The sequence below is a fragment of the Microchirus variegatus genome (assembly GCF_963457635.1).
Source record: "Microchirus variegatus genome assembly, chromosome: 3".
Taxonomy (NCBI): domain Eukaryota; kingdom Metazoa; phylum Chordata; class Actinopteri; order Pleuronectiformes; family Soleidae; genus Microchirus; species Microchirus variegatus.
The window spans coordinates 34,709,065-34,733,403 of NC_139804.1; positions in this window are offsets into that span (position 1 = coordinate 34,709,065).

Consider the following 24,339-nt stretch of genomic DNA (forward strand, 5'->3'; position numbering starts at 1 on the left):
AGTGCAATTTGATCTCAAGTGGGCCAACAACCTCAAATAAGTGCAATTTCAACAATTGTGTGTCTACCATTTACACATGTGCTTACACAACTTACAGACCACAGTGGATCTACAAAGGCACAATATATTTAGCCACAGGTATCTGGAACTGAAAAAATATAGAATCTTAGAATCTAATCATAGATTGGGCCAGATCGGACCTACTGGTGGGCCGGTACTGGCCCACGCGCCGTATGTTTGACACACCTGGTCTGTGGATGTTTCAGATACAAGTAAAAGTATTGGAAGCAGAAAAGCAGAACACCCGATCATAAAAGAGTGATGTGTACTGTATTTATTAGTTTTTTCTTTTTAGTTATAACATCAAACTACACCCTTAGAAATAAGGGTTCCAAAAGGGTCCTTCTACCAGGGCTGAGGTTCTACCTGGAACCATTTGCTTTGGAAAAACCCTTTCCCGAAGAAAGGGTTTTTCAAGGGTTCTTGGTAACACTAATGGTTCCATTAAGAACCATTTTGATCCAGAGAACCCTTTAAAGCCCCTGTCCTGAATAAAGGGTTTTAAAGGGTTCTTGGTAACACTAATGGTTCCATTAAGAACCATTGTGATCCAGAGAACCCTTTAAAGCCCCTTTCCCGAAATAAAGGGTTTTAAAGGGTTCTTGGTAACACTAATGGTTCCATTAAGAACCATTGTGATCCAGAGAACCCTTTAAAGCCCCTGTCCTGAATAAAGGGTTTTAAAGGGTTCTTGGTAACACTAATGGTTCCATTAAGAACCATTGTGATCCAGAGAACCCTTTAAAGCCCCTTTCCCGAAATAAAGGGTTTTAAAGAGTTCTTGGTAACACTAATGGTTCCATTAAGAACCATTGTGATCCAGAGAACCCTTTAAAGCCCCTTTCCCGAAATAAAGGGTTTTAAAGGGTTCTTGGTAACACTAATGGTTCCATTAAGAACCATTGTGATCCAGAGAACCCTTTAAAGCCCCTGTCCTTAATAAAGGGTTTTAAAGGGTTCTTGGTAACACTAATGGTTCCATTAAGAACCATTTTGATCCAGAGAACCCTTTAAAGCCCCTGTCCTGAATAAAGGGTTTTAAAGGGTTCTTGGTAACACTAATGGTTCCATTAAGAACCATTGTGATCCAGAGAACCCTTTAAAGCCCCTTTCCCGAAATAAAGGGTTTTAAAAGGGTTCTTGGTAACACTAAGGGTTCCAGGTGGAACCTTCATAAAAGGTTCTACCTCGATCCAAAAAGGGTTCTCCTATGAGGACAAGCTGAAGAACCTTATATGGTTCTACTTAGCACTTTTATTTCTAAGAGTGTATAGGCCTGTGTTGGGATTGGCACATGTGGAGGATAAAGTGCTCATGGTTTCTATCGCTCCTCCATCTTTTACTCTCCTTTCCATTCCTCTTTTCACCCACTTACCCTTCTCTCCTCTCTCCTAACCCAATCAGTCGAGGCAGATGTTCCTCCTCTCTGAGTTCTGTTCTGTTTTTGTTGGGTTTTTCTGTAATAATCTTAAGGTCTTGATGTGACCATGTAAAGTGCCTTGAGATAAATAATGTTATGAATTGGCGCTACACAAACAAAATAAAATTGAATTCAATTTACCGAATTCATGGAAACATTCAAATATGGCGAATAAAACCCCCCCCCCCTCAAAGATGTTCAGTTTTGTCATTTGTTATCAACAGCTTAATGATACATGCGGTCTCTATTATGGCCAAAACGGTAATCACAGTTATTTTGAAACACATTGAGATTGTGATCATGTATGATTGTTAGTCACAGGGACAAAATATTTTTAATCTCACTTCCATTTCTTTGCCTTGAACGTTTTGCTGGGCTTCAAACCTTTGAAAAGCTTCTCTCTTAGAAAGAGACGGATGCAGACGCGAGGACACGAAGAGGATTTTATGAGAACAAATACGATAAAAATGTGTGTTCGCAATTTACAGACCTGAGATTTAAAGAGTACGATAATGTCAGCGTGTGGAAAGAGCACGGCTCTGAGCGATGACTTCTTTTTTTTTTTAACAGCGCCGGGAAGTGAAACAATAAATATGATGAATTTTTTTTATTATTATCACTATATACACATTCATATGTGCAAATGTTACAGTGGTTTAACTTAAAAAAAAAAGCAAACTTGCACTCGGCCTTGGCAGTGGAGTCAAACGCCACTTGACTCTTTGATTATGAGCACCATAAATCTGCAGGAGCTGCCGTGAGCTCAGAGCAACACTGATGTCCGTCAGGTGGACGTGTGTGTGTCTGTGTGTGTGTGTGTGTGTCTGCAAATACAAATAGAAAAAACAGCATTGATCAGAGCTTCTGACGCTATACGAACAGAGGGAAAAAAAAAAAGCACCGATTGCCTGCGATGCTGTGATCAAACAGATGCAAACACAATGAGGTTTTATGGACAAAAGTCACAGAAAAGATGCGAAGAACTGTGAAGTGTATGATCAAAGGCCTATTAAACCCAAAGATTTTATATGTTTTGTTAGATTTTTGCAGACTTTGAGGCTGATGAGCGGCCACGTCTGTGGCGAGCAGAGCTGCCAGACGCTGATTGAGTCTCACTTCAGTCGCATCGTCGCGAATGACAGTCTTCGCACATCTGTCGGCGCACGGAGACGAGCAGCAGCAGCAGCAGCTGCGTGGCCCGCGACGGACGCGTGTGCGCTTAATCGAAAACAGACGTCAAAACCTGTTCATTTGTTTGAAAGGCGGAGTTATCAACAGCCAGTGAATGCGTCCATAGAATTTGCCCATGCACTCTTCTGTGTGTGTGTATGCTGAAACATATCTTTAAAGGGGAATAAAATAAAATAAAACAGGTAGCTGAGGCCAAGCAAAACAAACTTTCTGTTTCTGTATAATGAGCAGCAAGCAGCAGTTCCGCTCGAGCGCCGGACAAAACAGAGACTTGAAGAGGAGACGCGGGAGGTGACACTGTTGCCGTGTTTCCACGACACGGTCCCATCTCGCCTCGCCTCGCCTCACCGCGACTCTACACGGTCTGGTTGTTTTTTTTCCATTACAATATAGTTCCTCCTCAACGTGGGCTGGGGTCATCACAGCGGCTGCATGAAACCGCCGCGACTTTGCTTTACACGCAACGCAAACGCACAAAGTGGTGACTTGTAAAGCAGGTGTTTTCAGTGTAACTGAATCATTAAGAATCAAGTTCATGACTTAAAAAGATTTGTTCAGTACTTAACTGCGTGACCGGAGCACCGATCGCAGGCTTTCAGCAGCGCTGTCGCTAAATACACCAGACTCCTCTGTTAAATATTGAGTTTTTAGACATTTCCATACTAAATGTTGGAGATTAAAGTTAAAGTTTTCAGGATTTTTTAAAGGTGCCATATGTAAGAATGTGACCAAAAACGGTTACTACATTCAAATTCAAAATACCGAGGTTTTTAAGGTTTCGTTTTATGACGTAACTGGCAACCCGTGGTTTGCTCGGCAGCTGAGACTCTACTGACTGCAATGATTGGTAGACGGCGGTAGGTGGCGCCACATGCCAAAACGTGATTTCAAAACATAAACATGATTTGCAGTCTGCAAAATATTTTTTTTTAATGCAAATATTTTGTCTGTACTGTTGTTGTTGGTGAGTTCAGTCCTTCTTGTCGTAGTTTTCCCTTCCACGTTTTTTTTTTTTTCAAAATATCATTCTATATACACATTGTCTGGGAGAGGCTCGTTCACAACAGTACACTCTTAGAAATAAGGGTTCCAAAAGAGTTCTTCTACAAGAGCTGAGGTTCTACCTGGAACCATTTGCTTCTGAAAAACCCTTTCCTGAAGAAAGGGTTTTTCAAGGGTTCTTGGTAACACTAATGGTTCCAGTAAGAACCATTTTGATCCAGAGAACCTTTTAAAACCCCTTTCATGAATAAAGGGTTTTAAAAGGGTTCTTAGGTAACACTAATGGTTCTCCTATGAAGACAAGCCGAAGAAACTTATATGGTTCTACTTAGCACTTTTATTTTTAAGAGTGTAGAAGAATCTCCAGAGAATCCAGGCGAGGAAATGGCACGTTATGGTTTGGGCATGCAAAGAGATAGGACACTCGTGCATCCACACGCTGTGAAGTCCCTCCTGCTGTGTTCTCATGTGGAGCCGCTCCAACATTATCTGGAGATTTGACAAGGACATTTCTGGAGTGACATTCGCTTTCTTACTTACAGCCTCTCTGGACAATCTCGTGGGAATCGCCCAGGCTTCAGAGCGAGGTCTGGTAGCCACATATACAGTATAAGCACATTGCAAAATTGAACGTTCCGCCTGAGACGATCACCCCGACAGAGCGGAAACAACAGCGTTCAGGTGGCGTTCGTCAATCTCAAAGCTGCTGCGACTGAGCGCAGAGAGTGGGTTTGAGTCGAAATTAAGCCCAATTTATACTCCTGCGTAAAGTGCTCTGCGTAGGTTACGCAGAGTCCTCTGCGTCAACGCAGAACCTGTTGTAGAGCCTCTACGTCGTCTTCGGCTGCACGGAATATTTTTTAAATGTCCGTCACTCCGTCAAGGGGCAACGGAGACGGCAAGAGCTGCGATTGGTCCTCAGGACAGGCCGAGCGAATCTGCTCTGTGCCGGCTCACAGTGAGCACCGAGCGTCCACAGAGGGCGGAGCTGAACACCGCCGACTTCGCCGCTGCCGAACTATAAATACGTCATATCTTAACACACACAGCACATGTTTAGACTCTAAATGGCCAATTTCTCGCCTCAAATTATCTTAAAACTGCGTTCCGGAACACAGAAAAGTGACAAACGGCCACTGTTTCAACAACAACAGTCTTTCTCTCTCTTTCTTCCTCGGACGCCATTGCTCACTGTAGCCAAAAGCACAACAACCTTGCGCAGCGACCCCTACTGATCGGGCGGGAAATTGCAGCGCCTATCCGTCACCACGACGCAGAAGTATGAAGGCTCGAGTGGTCTACGTGGTGACGCAGACGGATAACGCATTACGCAGTCGGAGAAGTATAATGTGGCCTTTAGCGGCTGCATTTCTACAAACCTGCAAGAAACCCCCAGGCCTCGTGGGTAAAAGCTATCGAACTGAAGACATGACACCTGGACACGTGTACTCCTCCCTCTCCTTTAATGAGTCAGACTGTGTCCTGATGTATCTGATTAAAAGTGATTGTCCTGACGGCAAATAAAAATGTACACAAGTGAACTCCTACCACTAATTTGACAGTGGGTTGATATTGATTAGAGAAACTCGCCGCCCAAGTACGAAGCTGTCGTCTTCACCTGGAGTGACTTATAATAATAAGCTTCGTGGTGATAACTGCCGAAATGAAATGACATTTGTGTATAAATGGCATTTGTGGCATACAGTCTAGCTAATGTGCTGCACGGATGATAAGTCCATTAACATGCCATTTGCATTCGGAGCAAGGACAGTGATTGATATTAATTTACTCGGCTGTTTCCCACCATCAAGTTGAGGGGCTTTAATGGCTTTCTCCTGCTCGACACACACAACTTTCATGAACTTATCCGTGTTCCCACAACTGCCACCATCCTCCCCTCATCACCACGAGTGGTAATTACAAGACACTGGAACATTACATTACATTTCTGTCCAAATTCTTCAGGGTTGTGGAAGCTGACACGCCGTGTGACGTGCGCACGTGGGAAGCTAGGACTGTCAATCATCATGTCACGATACGGAAATTGTATTATTTGCTCTCCTCAATAAGATAACTAACCCAAAGCAAAACCAAAATTGAGACCTCGGGAACCCGCAATACAATCATTACAGTGAGCTGTAAAAGCCCTAATAGATGGTGTCGGTGAAGTGCAACAACATTTTTTTCTTCACTTGCGTCTCAATCACCACACAATTTCACTTCGCCATAATTCTTACGTTTTTCATCTCAGTTCGTCCAATCAAGAACCTGCTGCCGGGGCAGAAGATTGATTTAAGGTTCTGTCGTACCTCCTCAGCGGCGGAGAATTGTGTGTGTGCTTTTATAGTTAGCTGTGGAAATTGCTTTGCAAGACAAGCTCCAGATGAATTAATAGTTCTCTTCAATCTATTATTAAACTGCAGGCTATTCCATGTGAAGCTGCTCAGAGGCTGTCAGGAGATAATGTGGCTCTGCAGAGACAAGCTGGATAGACCTGCACCACCTGCTATGTTTTAATCACAAAGATTTTTTTATTTTTTTATCCGATAACTTTATTTCTTTATTTATAAGGCTTTTTATATTCATAAAGCTACGGTTAGTTCCACAACGATGAAGGTTTGGCTGAGGTTTAGTCTAACAATTTAGCAAAATCTTCCGTCTGACGCCTAAAAACTGCAGGTATTCTTTTTTTCACACTATTAACATGCTTTAGTAACATTAGCGACATTTTTGTTGTCAACTATTGAGCGTGACCTACTCTGACTTGAACAATAACATGATTCTTAAACCCGGAGTGGAATCCCAATTAACGTTAATGGTAAATTGGTTTGTTCTGCTACTTAATTTTGACAAATATCTAGATAAATATCTGCATTGAGCATTACATTAATCCTGTTGTATGAGCATTAGCATGCTACTATTTTGCAGCTAACTTGGCGAACCTGTTTCCAAACGCAAGCTAGCGTGGCTACAATTAGCATTAGCGTAGCTAGCTAGTTTTGGGACTGTCGTGTGACCACGCTGGAATCTCTTTACAAGGCGTATTTGATTTGTGCCTAATGAGGTTGCATAGTGGTTGTATTATGTTAGCCTTTACGTTCCTTATCATGCATTACCCTAACTGAACAATCTTCTTCAGCTCCCACTATAGGAATACATACTTCCTAAAAAAAGGACTACTGCATTGAGCATTACATACACATGTTGTATGAGCATTAGCATGCTACTATTTTGCGGCTAACTTGGCAAACCTGCTAGCGAGGCTACAATTAGCATTAGCGTAGCTAGCTAGTTTTGTGACTGTCATGTGACCACGCTGGAATCTCTTTACAAGGCGTATTTGATTTGTGTTGTGCTAATGAGGTTGCACAGTGTTGGTATTATGTTAGCCTTTACGTTCCTTATAATGCATTACCATAACTGGAAAATCTTCTTCAGCTCCCACTATAGGAAAACATACTTCCTAAAAAAAAAGGGACTACTGCATTGAGCATTACATACACATGTTGTATGAGCATTAGCATGCTACAATTTTGCAGTTAACTAGGTGAACCTGTTTCCAAACGTAAGCTAGCGACGCTACGATTAGCATTAGCATAGCTAGCTAGTTTTGTGACTGTTGTGTGACCACGCTGGAATCTCTTTACAAGGCGTATTTGATTTGTGTTGTGCTAATGGGGTTGCACAGTGTTGGTATTATGTTAGCCTTTGCGTTCCTTATAACGCATTACCATAACTGGAAAATCTTCTTCAGCTCCCACTATAGGAATACATACTTCCTAAAAAGAGACTACTGCATTGAGCATTATATACACAAGTTGTATGAGCATTAGCATGATACTATTTTGCGGTTAACTAGGCGAACCTGTTTCCAAACGTAAGCTAGCGACGCTCTGATTAGCATTAGCATAGCTAGCTAGTTTTGTGACTGTCGTGTGACCACGCTGGAATCTCTTTACAAGGCGTATTTGATTTGCGTTGTGCTAATGAGGTTGCACAGTGTTGGTATTATGTTAGCCTTTACGTTCCTTATAATGGGGACCGTACCTATGTTCCCCGGGTCCTATGTTCCCCGCTTTGTATGTGACCGGGGAACATAGGACCCTTTCTCTAACCCTAATCCTAACCCTACCCTTTTTCAAAAAAAGGGTCCTATGTTCCCCTGTCACATGCAAAGTGGACCTTTTTTGGGAAAAACGGGGAACATAGGACCCGGGGAACATAGGAACGACCCCCTTATAATGCATTACGATAACTGATCTTCTTCAGCTCCCACTACAATACATACATCTTACAGGCACTGCACTAGTATATATATATATATATAATATATATATATATATATATATATATATATATATATATATATAATATATATATATATATATATATATATATATAAATGCACAAATACACACACCTGACACAGATAAGCACGTCTGCTCTGCTCACACGCGGAAAAACGCGCAGCTTTTTCCTACTGTTTCTACAAACGCTGGCATCTGTTTGTTGTTGACAAGAGGATTATCACGTCAATCACAAACAGCAGCAGCAGAAATGAGGAGGAGATGAACGAAGGAAAGAAAGAAAGAGTGAGAGACAGTGAAAAGGGAGAAGTAGATTACACGAACACGAGATTCTGTCTGATAATAAAAATAACTCTGTTACCAAGGTTGGAAAATATTTCTTCTTCTTCTCACAACAGAATAATCAGTTTGGCACTGATATGTGTATTTATGCACGGAAGGAAACAGCCGCTAAATATGGTCGATACAGTTCTACTGCATTCATGTGCTTTATTCATGGATCCAAGGCCCTTTGACTGAATCAATCATGAAAAATTACTCCTGAAATTGCTTCGGTATTGAGTCAGAACTCTCGTGTTCTGGTTCATGAGGGTCAAACGGGGTCAACGCCGTATCTGTGTCTGTTTCGTCAAGGAGATATTCTGTTTAATGTGTATATGGATGACCTGTCAAAACTAATGAATGGGTGAGAAAACAGGTTATTATTAATACATAACCATCTGATGTATGTGCTGATGATCTGGTCATTTTTTCCGTGTAGTGCTGGCCTGTGACATCAAATATTATTATGCCAAAAAAAAGAGTAATGTCATGATTGTCAGGAAACAGGTTTTTCTCTGCGTTTCATTTGTGCGACACTCCACTCGTGATATTATACAAGGAAATAAAACACCTTGGACATTTTCCTTGATATGGATGATGACAGAGACATCTACAGACAGTAAACAATATATTTCGTGCAACTACAGAAAAAGTAGTATGTGGAGGCTATGAGGTTGCTGCTTCAGGTACCCAGATGGCATCGTGCCGGCAAAACTGTTTGTGTTCCTACATGTGAAGCTCTCCAAAGACATGTTATGTACAGCTTTATGTGTCGCTTGGATGACTCCAAAAAACAGCATCAAAAGAGGCTTTAACCAGCCCTAGGAACAGCTGCTTCTGCCTCTGTATGAATGTTGTTCAAATTGATTGCGATTGTGAGTGATTGTACTTTTGTATGCTATTCTATTTAATTGTTTTATTCTCTGGACCTCCTGCGAGTCCACAATAAAGATTGAAGTGAATTGAATTAGACTGTCGAATCAGGGACTGCCCTAAATTCCAAAATCCCTATGTTCCGAAAGCCCTGGAGCTCCACAGCGGGGACACCGAGCACCGCCAGCCCGTCGCCCTGGTCCCCCAGAGCGGATACAACAAGCACCACACGCACCCCCCCCGAGGTCCGCCTTTATACTTTTTTCCACATTATTCACACTATTAATATTAACTGTTTTACATAATTTTCATTATTCTATTTTCTTCATTTTCACAAAAACGCCGTGCCCCTCTGGAGCCCCAGAGTGGGGACACTGACCACCACCTACCCGCCACCCTGGAGCCCCCAGAGCGGGGACAACTACCACCACCTCCCGCCCCACACCCTGGAGCTCCACAGCGGGGACAACAACCACCACCTACACGCCTCCCTGGAGCCCCAGAGCGCGGACACTGACCACCACCTACCTGCCACCCTGGAGCTCCACAGCGGGGACAACAACCACAACCTACACGCTTCCCTGGAGCTCCATTATATCACCATTATATCCATGTTGCAAGTACTTGGAATTAGCCTTCCGACATTTTACATCGGAACATAAGGGCTTTTGGAACATAGGTGTGTAACCTGTTGAATCGGCTGCTGCTGATGCATCAAAGCATTAACATACAGGCTCGGTTGGGCTGGAGCCAATCGGGTGAAAGGCGGGGGAGCATCGTCAACACCAAGTCATCGGTCCATTGCAGGGCATTCAATCTCACTCTGTACACACCTTTGGTCAGTTTAGAGAAGGCCCAATTAACCTAAATACCAAGCTGCATTTCTTTGGACTGTGGGAGGAAGCCGGAGTTCCCGCAAAAACACGCAAACTCCACAACTCTGACACCCTGTGCAGCAGAACATATATATTACCATACACAGCAATCTATGCATTTAGGATCACTTTCACAGTAATACACACAATTTAAACCTCATTATTATTACCCCCACGGCATCAGCCTGATTCATTTTATCGACCTTCACTTGAGATTAGACGCGGGGTTTTAAATATCGGAGCGAAGATCCAGAGGGAGATTCTCTGTATTCACATGAATCCTTAAACGTCTCGGCATGTTTTTATGTGACCCTGATATAAGGTCTTGAATCTCACTTCGCTAAAAGAAACATTTTTTCATCACCTCCCAAAAAAAAAAAAAGAATAAAATAAAACGCAACCACTTCTCTGCCAGGCAGATCCCAAGAGAGTGGTGCTTTTATCACTTTATCAGGCTTGATCTTGATGACGCTCTCTTTTCTTGTCACCCCTCCCCCCAACAGAGCTATAAATAAACTATGGATCATTCAGAACGGAGCCGCTCGTGCGCTAACCCGAAACCTGCATGACCCATCATGAATCCCCCCCTCACTTGGCGCCTGTCAGGTTTTTTTTTTTTTTTCTTTAGAATAGATTTCAAGATAATTTATTTGGTGTTCAAATAACCTAGAGCACGACAGTGCATCAGTAGCAGTCTGACATGCTTTTAATGTCCACTCCCTGCAGATCTTTCATTTCCTCTGGCAGTGGCCTTTTAGTTGCTCCCGAAGGGGGTCAATGAGTGATGTGGAGGTGCTGTTTGGTGTGTGAGTATAGTCCTCCGTAAACTACAATCTTTGAAGAATACCCTTTAGATTTGTCTTCCATTTAACGTTGGTTAACGATGGTTCCATGTTTCCAGTCTTGGGGTAAATCTGATGATGGGAGAATCCAACCAAACATGGAAAGGTCCACTTATATTTGGATTGAAATGATGTGACAGAAAGTTGATCAGTTTACCTCATACAACATGTGCATGTGATGCTCAAGCATGTCTTGTATAAACCATTGTTGAATCGACCTTCAATTTTTTTCCCAATAACATTAATTCAGGTTCCATTCCAGTATTAAGAAAGACAGAGTTGTCATCATCAACTGCGAAGAATCTGGGTGTAATCCTCGATGACGGACTTTCCTGCACCCCCAACATCATCGCGGTAGCCCGATCCTGCAGATTTGCCCTCTACAACATCCGAAGGATCCGGCCCCTCCTCACAAAGGAAGCAACGCAACTCCCGGTTCAATCCCTGGTCATCTCCCGCCTCGACTACTGCAACTCGCTATTGGCTGGACTCCCTGCCTCTGCGGCTAAACCGTTGCAACGTATCCAGAACGCTGCAGTGCGCCTCGTTTTCAAACTACACCAAATTCTCCCATGTGACCCCCCATCCTCCGTGACCTCCACTGGCTTCCTGTTGCGGCCCGCATTAGATTTAAGACCATGGTGCTGGCCTTCAAAGCCATCAACCAAACTGCACCAGTCTACCTCCAGACACTGATCAGACCACACACCCCAGCTCGAGCACTTCGCTCTACTACATCAGCCGGCCGCCTGGTACCGCCATCCCTGAGAGCAAACAAAGGCCGCTCAACGAAGTCCCGACTCTTTTCTGCTCTGGCACCTCAGTGGTGGAACGAACTTCCGACCAACGTCAGGACAGCAGATTCGCTCGCCATCTTTTCGCAAAAGACTCAAGACTCACTTGTTCAGACTTCACCTCCACCCTACATAGCACTAACCTAAAGTACTACTAGGTTCCTACCTTCAGAACTTGTATCATAGCACTTATGGAAAGTTCCTTTCTTGTGACAAATGTACTTATTGTAAGTCGCTTTGGACAAAAGCGTCTGCCAAATGCCCTAAATGTAAATGTAAATGTCTAGTCATAGTGATATCACACACTGGACTGATCTACCTCTAAGCTTCCCATTGCACTACTGTCACCTTCACACTATCATTTCACTACCGTACAATCTCAGTATATACTGTATAATCCACTGCACATCATTATATTCACAATGCGCACACTGTATAATCTTCCAACTGTATTATTGTCCTAGTTATAGCCTGTTCATGTCCGTAAAACAATAGTCATTTTTCTTCTCTTTTAATGAATATACCACCCTGTACATTATTGGAACATTATGCTATTTGTTACTGTTTAAAACACTTCTGGTTGGATGCAAACTGCATTTCGTTGCCTGTACTTGTGACATGTGCAACGACAATAAAGTTCAATCTAATCTAATCTAATCTGATCTAATCTAATCAGGTGGACTTGCTTGTAGACTATTCAGGGAAGTGAGAACTGCACTAGTTTTAGCAGCAAATTAGATTTGTGTCAACACATTTTAAGAAGCAAAAAAATATCAATTTAATAATTCAAAAATATTATATTTTATTGTTTGAAAATACATTTCGTTAGCCTAATAGTCATGTTTGAACGTTTTCGGAAAACAAGCGCAAACAATTTTTTTAGCAAGCACATTGGTAATGTTAGGAAGATATCACAATTACCCAAAAAATGACTTCGGCAATTATGCTAATAGGCTAACGATTAGTTCTTTGCACCATGTTTTTTTTGGTTTATGGGCGGGCCTTAGGGAACTGCCTGCTGATTGGCTACAGAGTTTTGGAGTGACAGCTCACGAGACCAGAAGTCGTCACGGGTTCTGTCTGGAACGCTTTTCTTCGTCGACATCCGACAAAATAATTGTAAATATCTAACGTTTATAACCTGACAAACGTTAGATATTTACAATTATTTTGTCGGATGTCGACGGGGGAAAAAGACGGACAGCGACTCCAAACCTGTGACGACTTCCGGGTCTATTGAGCTGTCACTCCAAAACTCAGTAGCCAATCAGCAAGCAGCTTCTTAAGGCCCGCCCACAGCCCGCAAATAACAAATTACAGAGCACAAAGAACAAGTGTATAACAGTGTGTAACAATGAAATACAACATTTTTGAATGATAAAATTGATATTTTTTTCGCTTCTTAAAAAGTGTTGTTTGAAAATATTGACACAAATCTAATTCCATACAACAGCAACGTTGCTTTAAACCATTATACTGCAGCCTCTAATTGGTAGCAACTGCTAACACCAGCCAGACAGACCTCCATTCCACACACATTAGTATTGAAGCGACCAGGAGATAAGATTCAATCATCAACTGTTTCTCTGGCGATCCTGACCACTGCAGCTGGACAGGAACACTGGAAACCTCTTCATGAACAGTCACAGTCTCTCTCTCTCTCTCTCTCTCTCTCTCTCCGCTTCACAGTGTGTTTGATTTCCGCAGAGCAAAGACGTGACTGTGCACATGCATGTTCTTCATTCACCTCATCCACCAGCAACACTTTCACACACACAGGAATCGACAGAGGAAACAACGGGAGACGACCGAGACGACGGCGAGAGAGAGAGAGTCCGTGAAAGTCGGATAAATCAGAGAGCAGAGCAGAGCAGAGCAGACGGGCGGAGAGAGAGGTGGAGAGATAAGAGGATTAGATGAGTGGGAGAAGGAGGGAAAGTGTGCTGAGAGAGAGAAAGCTGACACCTCAACACTGCTGCAGTACTTCCTGTGCTCAGCGTTACACTGCAGAGAGAGAGAGAGCGACGGAGAGTACAGTCAGGGAGGCACCGTGAGCAGACTGAAGCAAAAAAACACGATTTTAACAGAACAATAAGCAACCCTGGTAATGGTGGGATAACATTACTCACATAAATAATAGCTGCAGATACAGTTTGTGTCGTCAAATTGAATGAATTGTACGTGTATGTGTGTCCTATAAATGACCTTTGACCATCAGTCATCTGTGTTTAAGCCGGTGTTTATGTGGAAATGAGAGGATCAATTGAACGTGGTCCTGAAATATTGCGTTTTTAGTTTCCCTTTCCTAACACAAGATACCAGGTCCTTTTGTGTATTCACATTAGGATGTCTAGACTCAACTTGCACCTAAATACAACATCCTGCAGGATACCTCTGGGAAGGGGGTCGACTCCGGTACCTGCAGTAGACAAAAGGGGGTGAAAGCACGGCCTGGAGGGGCAGACCCCTGCGACAGACAAAGTGATGCGAGAGGGGTGTTCCTTAGGCATAAAAGTTTAGCTCTTGCTATGCTCTGGGTCTTTTTTTTTTATCTTCGACTACTCGTGTGTTGGCTGACCTTTTCTTTGCTAAGAAAATAAAACCTTGCCGGCCGGCAGAAGTCTCCATTTCATTCTTCACCAGCAGCAGAGAATTTCCACAACACACTTTACTTCTGTGTTGAAGAACATCTGAAACTAGTGACTTCAGGAAAATGTTCAGAAACCTCATAAACTGCATTCTGAGCTTTACAGATACAGTTTATGTCGTCGAATTGAATGAATTGTACTATGCGCGTCCTATAATGACCTTTGACCATCAATCATCTGTGTTTAAGCAAGTGTTTACGTGGAAATGAGAGGATCAATTGAACGTGGTCCTGAAATATTGCGTTTTTAGTTTTTCACAAGGTCAAAAAAAAAGGGTTTTGTGAAGTCACAGTGACCTTGAACGTTGACCACACAACGCTAAAACATCAAATGACACTAATGATGGATACGGATCGCCTGCTATCACATTACAGTTTGCGTTAAGATATCACAACTTTGAGAAACCACGCACAGTGATATAAGACACACGTGAGTGGTCACATGGCGTCTCTCTTTCTGTAAGTCGTATCTGATTCTACTTTTTCTCCCGTTACGATGCGTAATCTCAGTGATTTAGACCAGCACGGCGCTGATATGGATACTTGAGCTCATCTGCACGACCTGAAGGATTAATGCCTCAGAGGCTAATCCTCACATCGATAAAGAGGCGTAAAAATACTTTTGCCTTCTTCAACCATGACCTGTCTGATCTACGAAGAGTCAGAGAAATAGCAAACTAATACTACACATTTGCAAAAATGGGACAGAAAATGAATAAAATGTCACTCCAAATGTAACACACACATTTTACTGTGGGTATTTATGGTGAGACACAGTAAATGGCATCGTCACTCTCAGTATAGCATGTCAATCACACGTCTCTGTGTCTCCCTTTCGAATTCGAAAGCCGAAAACATGGCTCATTATGATGTGAAGCAGCAGCTCTGTGCACAATAATGCACCTTTGACATCCGAGTAAGTTAACACTGCACATTTGGTTTGACAGGAAGAGGAAAACAAGTTTGAACGGGAAAAATACAAATAAGAGACATTGCGAGGCATCTGTGTTTTCACGTGCAACCTCTCCGTACCATTTCAAAAACAACAAACTTCAGTAAAGCTCAGAATGCAGTTTATGAGGTTTCTGAACATTTTCCTGAAGTCACCAGTTTCAGATGTTCTTCAACACAGAAGCATAGTGTGTTGTGGAAATTCTCTGCTGCCGGTGAAGAATGAAATGGAGACTTCTGCCGGCCGGCAAGGTTTTATTTTCTTAGCAAAGAAAAGGTCAGCCAACACACGAGTAGTCGAAGATAAAGAAAAGACCCAGAGCATAGCAAGAGCTAAACTTTTATGCCTAAGGAACACCCCTCTCACATCCCTTTGTCTGTTGCAGGGGTCTGCCCCTCCAGGCCGTGCTTTCACACCCTTTTGTCTACTGCAGGTACCGGAGTCGACCCCCTTCCCAGAGGTATCCTGCAGGATGTTGTATTTAGGTGCAAGTTGAGTCTAGACATCCTAATGTGAATACACAAAAGGACCTGGTATCTTGTGTTAGGAAAGGGGTGTTGGGCTGCTCTAGCTCCGAGAGACAAAGAAATTGAATTTACCATTACGTTAACATTAAGTGTCAGTTACAGGCAAATATTACGGGAGGAAACCAGAGTAGCTTGAGAAAACCCACGCACACAAGGGGAGAACATGCAAACATCATGCAGAAAGTTCCCTTGGTTGGACCCGGTTGCAAACCCAGGACTTTTTGCTACAAGGCAACAGCGTTAGCCACTACTACGTGATAATAATAGGGTCCAAAAAAACAAGATGGCACTGGACAAACTGCACAACTCACAGTTATGAGTAATTGTTGTATTTGCTGTAATTGTAGCTCTAAATCCTCACCATATTCAAACTCATACTAAATGACTAAGATGCTGAGAATCTATGTTGCAAAAGCTGTAGTTTTCGCAGTTTTTGCGTCGTTGCGTCATTCCCAGTCATTAGTTTTAGTCACATTTTAGTCACTTCTATATGTGATAGTTTTAGTTGAGTTTTAGTCGACGAAAACTCAAAAAGGATTTAGTCTAGTTTTAGTCGAAAAAAGAAGTATAGTCTTTTAACAAATGTATTTAGGTCAATAAGTATTGGAGATTTTTGTTGTGAAAATAGCAGCAGATCTATAAGTTCAACACACTGTGAGCTTGCAGATTGGCTATTATTACACACAAAGAGATGACCACACTGTCACTGAATGTAAACATAGCTAAACATGCTGCTAAAGAAACACACACACATAATGAATTGACGTTAGCGTAACAAAAGCTAACTTTACCCACTACTACTAACAACTGTGTCCAGTTATTGTCATGTCCCTAAATAATCCATCTGTCTGTTGTTTGCTAACAAGTTAGCATAAAGATCGCTAGCTTAAAATGCTAACGCCTCCACTTACATAAGTGTCGGGTTAGAAGAAGTACAGACGCAGTTCAGTCCCTCTGTGGGATTCCTTATCCATCCTCATTCAACGGTGAACACACACACACACACACACACACACACACACACACACACACACACACACACACACACACACACACACACACACACTTGTACTTGCTGCATACTGAGGACTGGGTTGCTGGCAAAGTAGGGACCATCATTTCCACTTTATAAATCAACATAATTACAAATATCTACAAAGAACTACTGGTTGCAGTACCATAAAATGTCTGCAGGTGGAGCCCCAGAGCAAAAAGGGCTGGAATTTTTTTTTCAATGTTTAATCTTTGGTCCAAAATTTTACAAAAACATCATACATCAACAAAAATGTTTAGTTCAAAATTTGACAAAAACGTCATACTATACTATGTTGTCCAAAATTTGGAAAAAAAATTTTGACCCAAAATAAAAAAAAAATGTGAAAAAAAAATTTGACCCAACATTTGCAAAAAAAATTGACCCAACATTTGGAAAAAATTTTTTTACCAAAATTTGAAAAAAAAATGTTTTCCAAAATTTGAAAAAAATATTTGACCCAAAATTTAAAAAAAATATTTGACCCAAAATTTAAAAAAAATATTTGACCCAAAATTTGAAAAAAATATTTGACCCAAAATTTGAAAAAAATATTTGACCCAAAATTTGAAAAAAAACCGGACAAAATGTCCTCACTTTGTTGGTTAAAATCCCTCACTGGTCCTCAGTATGCCGCAAGTACAAGAACACACACACACACACACACACGCTGCAGAAGCAGTAGCGGGGTACGTGCATTTTAAGTAGCCATGTGCTTTCTCCGTGACCGTCAGGTGATTGGCCGAAAAAACGAAATGTCATGCGTTTTAAACGTCTGACAGACCACACCCACTGACATTTTCGTCCATTCTCGTCTCGCCAACGAAAACTCACACACGTCTCGTCATGTTTTCGTCATCAAAGAGTCACGTTTATCTCGTCACCGTCTCGTTATCGTCATGAAAAAAAGTGGCGTCAAAGAAAAGATTTCGTCATCGTCGTCGTTGACGAAAAACAACACTGCTCGCAACCTTCCGAGACAAATGGAAAGTGCTATAAATCAAAGCAGCATCTCTTCCTGAGCCTTAACCCGCACAGAAACATCATTTCTAGGATCCGGACAGATACAGAGGTGATGCAGTCACTGCGTGTCTCCTTTACTGCCCTGCAGAGCAGCCAGAGGTCAGGGCTTCAGAGGGTTTGTTGTTCCCCAACAGGCCTGTGCTGCCAGCAATAATCAGCCTGTTCAACCAGACGAGGTCCACGCGGGAGGCGAGGTTGAGTCAGCTGCTGGGACAAAAATAAGTCGACCAGGGTGACACTGTGGAAACAAAGACACCACACCAATCAGAGGCTTGAGCCTCAGAGGCCGTCGAGGTGCAGTGGAGCGCTGATGAATGGCCCTCAGAGCTGCTGCTGCTGCTGCTGCTGCCTTTGTTCCCTCACACCTTCACATAATCACAGAACCGCGGCGGCATGCAGTGACTTTTTTTTTTTTTTTTTTGTCTTTACAAAGCAAACAGAGCTGAATGAGCGGACACTTTCGAAAATGAGTTTCCCTGCCAACAACTGCTGGTACGAGGCACGAGGTCATGTCACAGAATAAAGGCCGAAGAGGAGGAGGAGGAGGCTGGTGTGGGTGAAACTGGAGAGAGACAGAAGTATGACATGAAAAAAGGCAAAAGTAGTGAAGTATAACTGATTAAGGCATTCTCATTACCAGAATTTGTAGGGACCGTACCTATGTTCCCCGGGTCCTATGTTCCCCGCTTCGTATGTGACCGGGGAACATAGGACCCTTTCTCTAACCCTAATCCTAACCCTAACATCTTTCAAAAAAAGGGTCCTATGTTCCCCTGTCGCATACAAATTGGACCTTTTTTGGGAAAAATGGGGAACATAGGACCCGGGGAATATAGGTACGACCCCGAATTTTGTAGCCAATTTGTGGTACCTAGAAAATTCAAATTGGCAATATGTGATCGCATTTCACCCTATGTCAGCTGAGATTGGCACAGCACCCCCCCGTGACCCTCATGTTGTAGCTACTTTTACTTACTAACCTGAAAAATTATTGATATTTGAGTAAATACACATTTAATAGTGAAAAGAAAGGAAAGTTGTCTTCTTCAGGTATCTTTTTTTAGCTAGCTAGTGTTTAGCTTAAGGCTATTACCTTTCTGTTAGCCCGTATGTGTTAGCCGGGCAGCAAACACATGCCGGAAGAAGCTGTAACGCGTGTCAGTGAATGCTGCGCCTTCTTCGATAAAAGAAGAAACCGTTTCCGCACATTTTATTTACATAGTCGCAGTTAAATCCTATCACCTCATGCGGAGGATAAAGCCTCGTTTATGCTCGCACGCGACACCGCGGCGCGGGGCTACGCAGGCGGCGCGCGACCTACAAGCATGCACGGAGGCGTTTGCGCTCAACTCCAGCGGGGGCGTACAACCAAAATGATCAGTGAATAGGCAGGAAGTCGACTGCTGCCTAGCAACAGTAGTAAACGACAACTTTCCTCATATCGCTCACATTGGTCTCAAAACGACTGTTCGTCTCTCCAGCTCCACCGGAATTTTTCCACGTCCTACGGCAAAAAAAACGTCGTCTTTTTGTAACGTGGTAGCAATCTCCCTCCGTGAATTTAAGGTTATTTGACTGCCTCTGTGCTCTCGGACAGAAGAGTCTCACAAATGCGAGTACAAGCGGAACCTGCTCGGCCAGTTTTCCATTAAAAAAAGAAGAGTTGGCGCGCGCCGCAGCCGACAAAGTTGCCAAAAGTCAGAGGAGCGCGCCCTAGCGCTGCGACACCCTTTTGGAGCTCACGTGCCCGGTCCGACACGGGATATGACGTCATTTTTGTCGCGCGCCCGGCACACCACGGCGACCATAAACCTGGCTTAAAGCGGTAGAATAAGGATATGGTCATAGGTCATTACGTCCGCTCTCAGGACTTCTGCGGATCGTCCGTCCAATCACACACACGGAGAGATTCCTCGAAGGACTCGGAGGAACGGCTCAGCAAAAATTGTTTCCACATTGTTCTTTTATCCGTGCCTATTCATATCCCTTCACTGAGTGATTATTAAAGTAACCATGACAACAAAGGTCTGGTTCACCTGTGCCACTGTTACAGCAAAGGCTCCACCTCAGGGGAGCAGATATGGTGTCGCTGTCGCAGCTCGACGACTGTGACTTTGCGTTACCGTGAAAAGTGTGATTCCGATTCATGCGATCGGGACACGCGTCGGCAACGTTCGCACGCGTGATCCATATTCATCAAGGCCTCGGTGAAAAATATATACGTTCCGCGAGATCAATGGATGCAAAAATGCAAAAGTGAAGGCCGGTCAGAGCCACTTACAGTGTTCTCTGACAGTGACAGAGCGATGATGCTGTTCTCACGGAGCCTGTCTGCATAACTGGTTATTACTGTTACAAACATGCACAACCACAGCACTACTGCCTTTTAAAAAAATGCTTTGGTATCACTTTAGATAAGGGAACACATATTCACCATTAACTAGGTGCTTACTAACATATATAAATAGCATACTAGCCCTTTATTAGTAATTATTAAGCACATATTATCACCTTATTCTACCTCTATTACTACATGAATTAAGATTTTTCCTACATAAGGTGTTAATATGTGCTTAAAGGTTATTATTATGTAATAAATCTAAAGCAACTGGCCATAAAATCCTCCTTATACGTCACAGAGACTCAGGAATAATGTTCATATAACAAACTGAACTCACCAACAACAACAGTACAGACAAAATATTTGCATTAAAAAAAAAAATTTGCAGACGGCAAATCATGTTTATGTTTTGAAATCATGGTTTTGGCATGTGGCGCCACCTACCGCCATCTACCAATCATTGCAGTCAGTAGAGTCTCAGCTGCCGAGCAACCACGGGTTGCCAGTTACGTCAGAAAACCAAACCTTAACGACCTCTTTTTTTTTTTTTTTTTCCACAGGAATGATGGGGGAAAAAAATGACCCGTCAACAGCAGTAACTCCTCAGTGGAAGCTTAAGGATTATGGACCTACATGAGTGGACTTTGGTGTCGGGGTAGTGAGTGGTTTACTGGGCAACACAAACTCCAGTTTCCTAGAAAGTATTCTTGACATAGCATGGGGGCCTCGTTCCTAGAGTCACCACATGGTGTCCATGTTAAGACTTTTATTCAGAGCCGCTGCTGTTCCATCATAATCTCCTCTGCCAAGAAACACCTCAGGCAGGAAAGTTTCTCGGGAGACGTTCGCTGAGACCTAACATGTACATTCTCTTTGTGAACGTGAAGGATTTCATTACAGCACGGCAGCAATTGTTGTTGTTGTTGTTTTTTTTTTTAACACAAAATCAACTTTTCTTTAAATGAAGAAACTAGGGTGTGTTTGCCTCAGAGAGAGAACATCATTGTTTCCTCTCACCGCACGTTTGACAGACACGAGGGGGCATTAAAAATAGACAAAGTGACATTTCTCGCCTGAAATAATTTAATTCCCGTTTGTTCTGATCCGGCGTGTGTCGGCGTCACACGTTGTCTAAATGTGATGTTCCGGCCCCCACCAGGAGGCGGATTACGGGGGGGAACTTCAGAGAGCGGCAGTGCAACATTTTCTTCCCTCCCAATCATTTATTTAGTGACACCGGTGCCAGTCACAGCTCCAGATGGACTTTTCCGAGCAGCTGGAAAAAGCTTGAAACAGACAGAGGGGATGTCGTGATTGACAGTTATATCAGCAAAGTCTCTCCTCGAGTGTGAGACCGGATTATTATCGTATTTGGATTAGTGAGGCCGAGATCTAAACACTGGGTCGGGGAGTTTCCTGCAAGTCGAAGGAAGAAGTCATCTTTTGAAAACAGCAGTATCAATCAAACGTTGAATATAGAGCTGCAGCTAACGATTATTTTCATAACCGATTAATCGTATGGGCCATTTAATGTCAGAAAATGCTTAAAAAATGTTGATCCGCGTTTGTCAAACCTGGAAATGACCATAATATTGAATGTCTTGTTTTGTCCACAAACCAAAAATTCAGTTTTTAATGATGTCTTTGTTACGTGGAGCAAAGAAACGAAGTAAATATTCATATTTAAGAAGCTAAAACAATCAGAAATCTTGTTTTAATCATGAAAAGAGCTTCAAACAGATTAATCAATGATCAAATTAGTTGATGATTAATTTAAGATAAGAGCTAAGAAAGTCCTTTATTCGTCCATCAGTGGGGACATTTACGGCGTTACGGCAGCAAGACAGTAAAGATAAGGATAATAAATAATAAACATGCGTTAACAAGAAAAGTATACAATATAAAAAGATTAATTAAAGCTGAAAAAGTTAAATAGATGTAAAAAGAATAAAATGTATAATGTACAGATAATTTCCAGAATATATACAGCATGGACTAGATATATACATTATAAACAGAGATTGAGCATAGGATATTATATGTTCATGTTGTGTTTTATTTTATTAATTACTCTCGGGCTCAGTGAGATCTCTTAAAAAAAACTTATTTTTAAACATTGCAGTGCATCCACCGCTCCAGAGGGGGGAGCTGCGCTTCTGAGAGCAGGTATGCTGAATATGTCACTTCCGGGTACTGGCCAATCACAAGACTCACAATAAGAAAGAGAGATTTCTATCGGCTCGTTTACAGCAACTAGGAGGTTTTTGACCATAAAAACAAGTTAATGTATGTAAGTAGACCTCCATAACCAACATATATGTGCAACAGGACCACTCTATGTGACCTTTAAAGTACTACTTAAAGGGATACTTCACCGATTTGAATGTGGCTTTGTATTGCTAGAATTGCAGTAGTATTTTTTAGAAAATGTGCTTCCCTCCCTCAGTTTTTCACTGAGTTGTAAAAAAATCTGTTTTCCATTTTCAAAATTTGCCCTACTGTGATGCAAAACGCGTCATTTGACTCACAGTAGGGCACATTTGGATAAGCGAAAACAGATTTTCAAGTCAGGGTAAAACTGAGGGAGGGAAGCACATTTTCTAAAAAATACTACTGCTATTCTAGCAATACAAAGCCACATTCAAATCGGTGAAGTATCCCTTTAATCATTTGGTCGACCACACTTTAAGTCACTATATCTCATTGAAAATGCATCAAGCTGAACTCACTTACACTCAATATGACTTGTTCAGAACGTTGTACATATTTTATTATGAACAGACATCGCAACCGTTTGGAAGAGGCCTGTATCTGAAATACTGTAGGGTCTAATTTAAATGAATATTGCTTGTCGTTGTTGTTATCATAAGTAAATAAAAAAAAAAAAAAAAAAAAATGCAAAGAAATGATTTTTCCTTTGCTTTTTTCTTGGTGCGTTTAAGAGTGTTATTTCCAATAAGAAACTCGAAGATTGTGTCGCCATGGAGACAGCTCACTCATCTGACCCAAAAGTGCCACGAATAAAAACGGCGACGTCACAGCATCACCGCTGATCCGCTGCAGCTTCCGTCAGCAGGTTTAGATTCAGCGACACAGATCTACACAACGTACTGTGGGTAGTTGTGGAACTCTGGTTCTCCTGGCACAGGAAGCACACAAAGAGCCCATTCAGTCACCTGTGTGTAACACAACCATTATTTTTTCTTTTAAATAACTCACACAAATCCCCCCCCCCGTGTCAAAAACCCTGAACTATTAAAAACACGACATATTTTTGATCCATGGCTGCGGAGGAATTCCAGGGTTCATGAACCAGGCTCTCGGTCTGAGTTTAAACCTTTCACATAAAACTCCAATGTGACAGTTTCATTTTCTCGCAGGAGGTGGAAAAAAAAAAGAAGAAGAAGAAGAGTTCATCACCACCCCCCCCCCCCCACACCTCAGCTGTGCGGAGCCTGAAATGCCTCATTACTCCAGATGACACTTTCAAGTGCATCATAGTTCCAACAGGAGGAGGAGGAGGAGGAGGAGGAGGAGGGTGAACGCGATGAAGGAATAACCTTTGCGAGGCTCGCCGAGCTCCGACGGTTTTGTTCTTGACCGGCGACCGTAAATCATCCCAAATGGAAACGGCGCGGCGTGAAGGACTGTCAGAGCGCACGGAGGTGACAAAGCACTGGAATGATCACAGCAAATGCACCGGAACTAGAATACTGTCAAAGTAGCTTTGAGCGAAGAGCGAATTCTCACGGAAATGGCCACATTTTTGCGGAACAAAAGGATCTTGTGGGAGTGAGTGATTGATGAAATCAAAGTGAAACAAAAGTATTATTTAACCCTTAGAACACGGAGCATTTCGGCTGCTTTTTTTTTTTCCCATTACTATGGTAAAATGTACAGTTTATACAGAGGCAGTTTATAAGAATGTGCAATAATAATAGAGTTTCTTCACAACCTCAAGGCAATCTGATGAAAAAGTTTTTCTCATTTTTAACCAACTATATAAAACACACCTCAGCAAAAAAGTACTCAAAATATGTTTAAAATCAGATTGAATTTGTGAATTAGTCACTGGGGGTGGGGGGAAAAAAATCGATTCACATAAGAATCGCGATTCTAATCATACAAAAT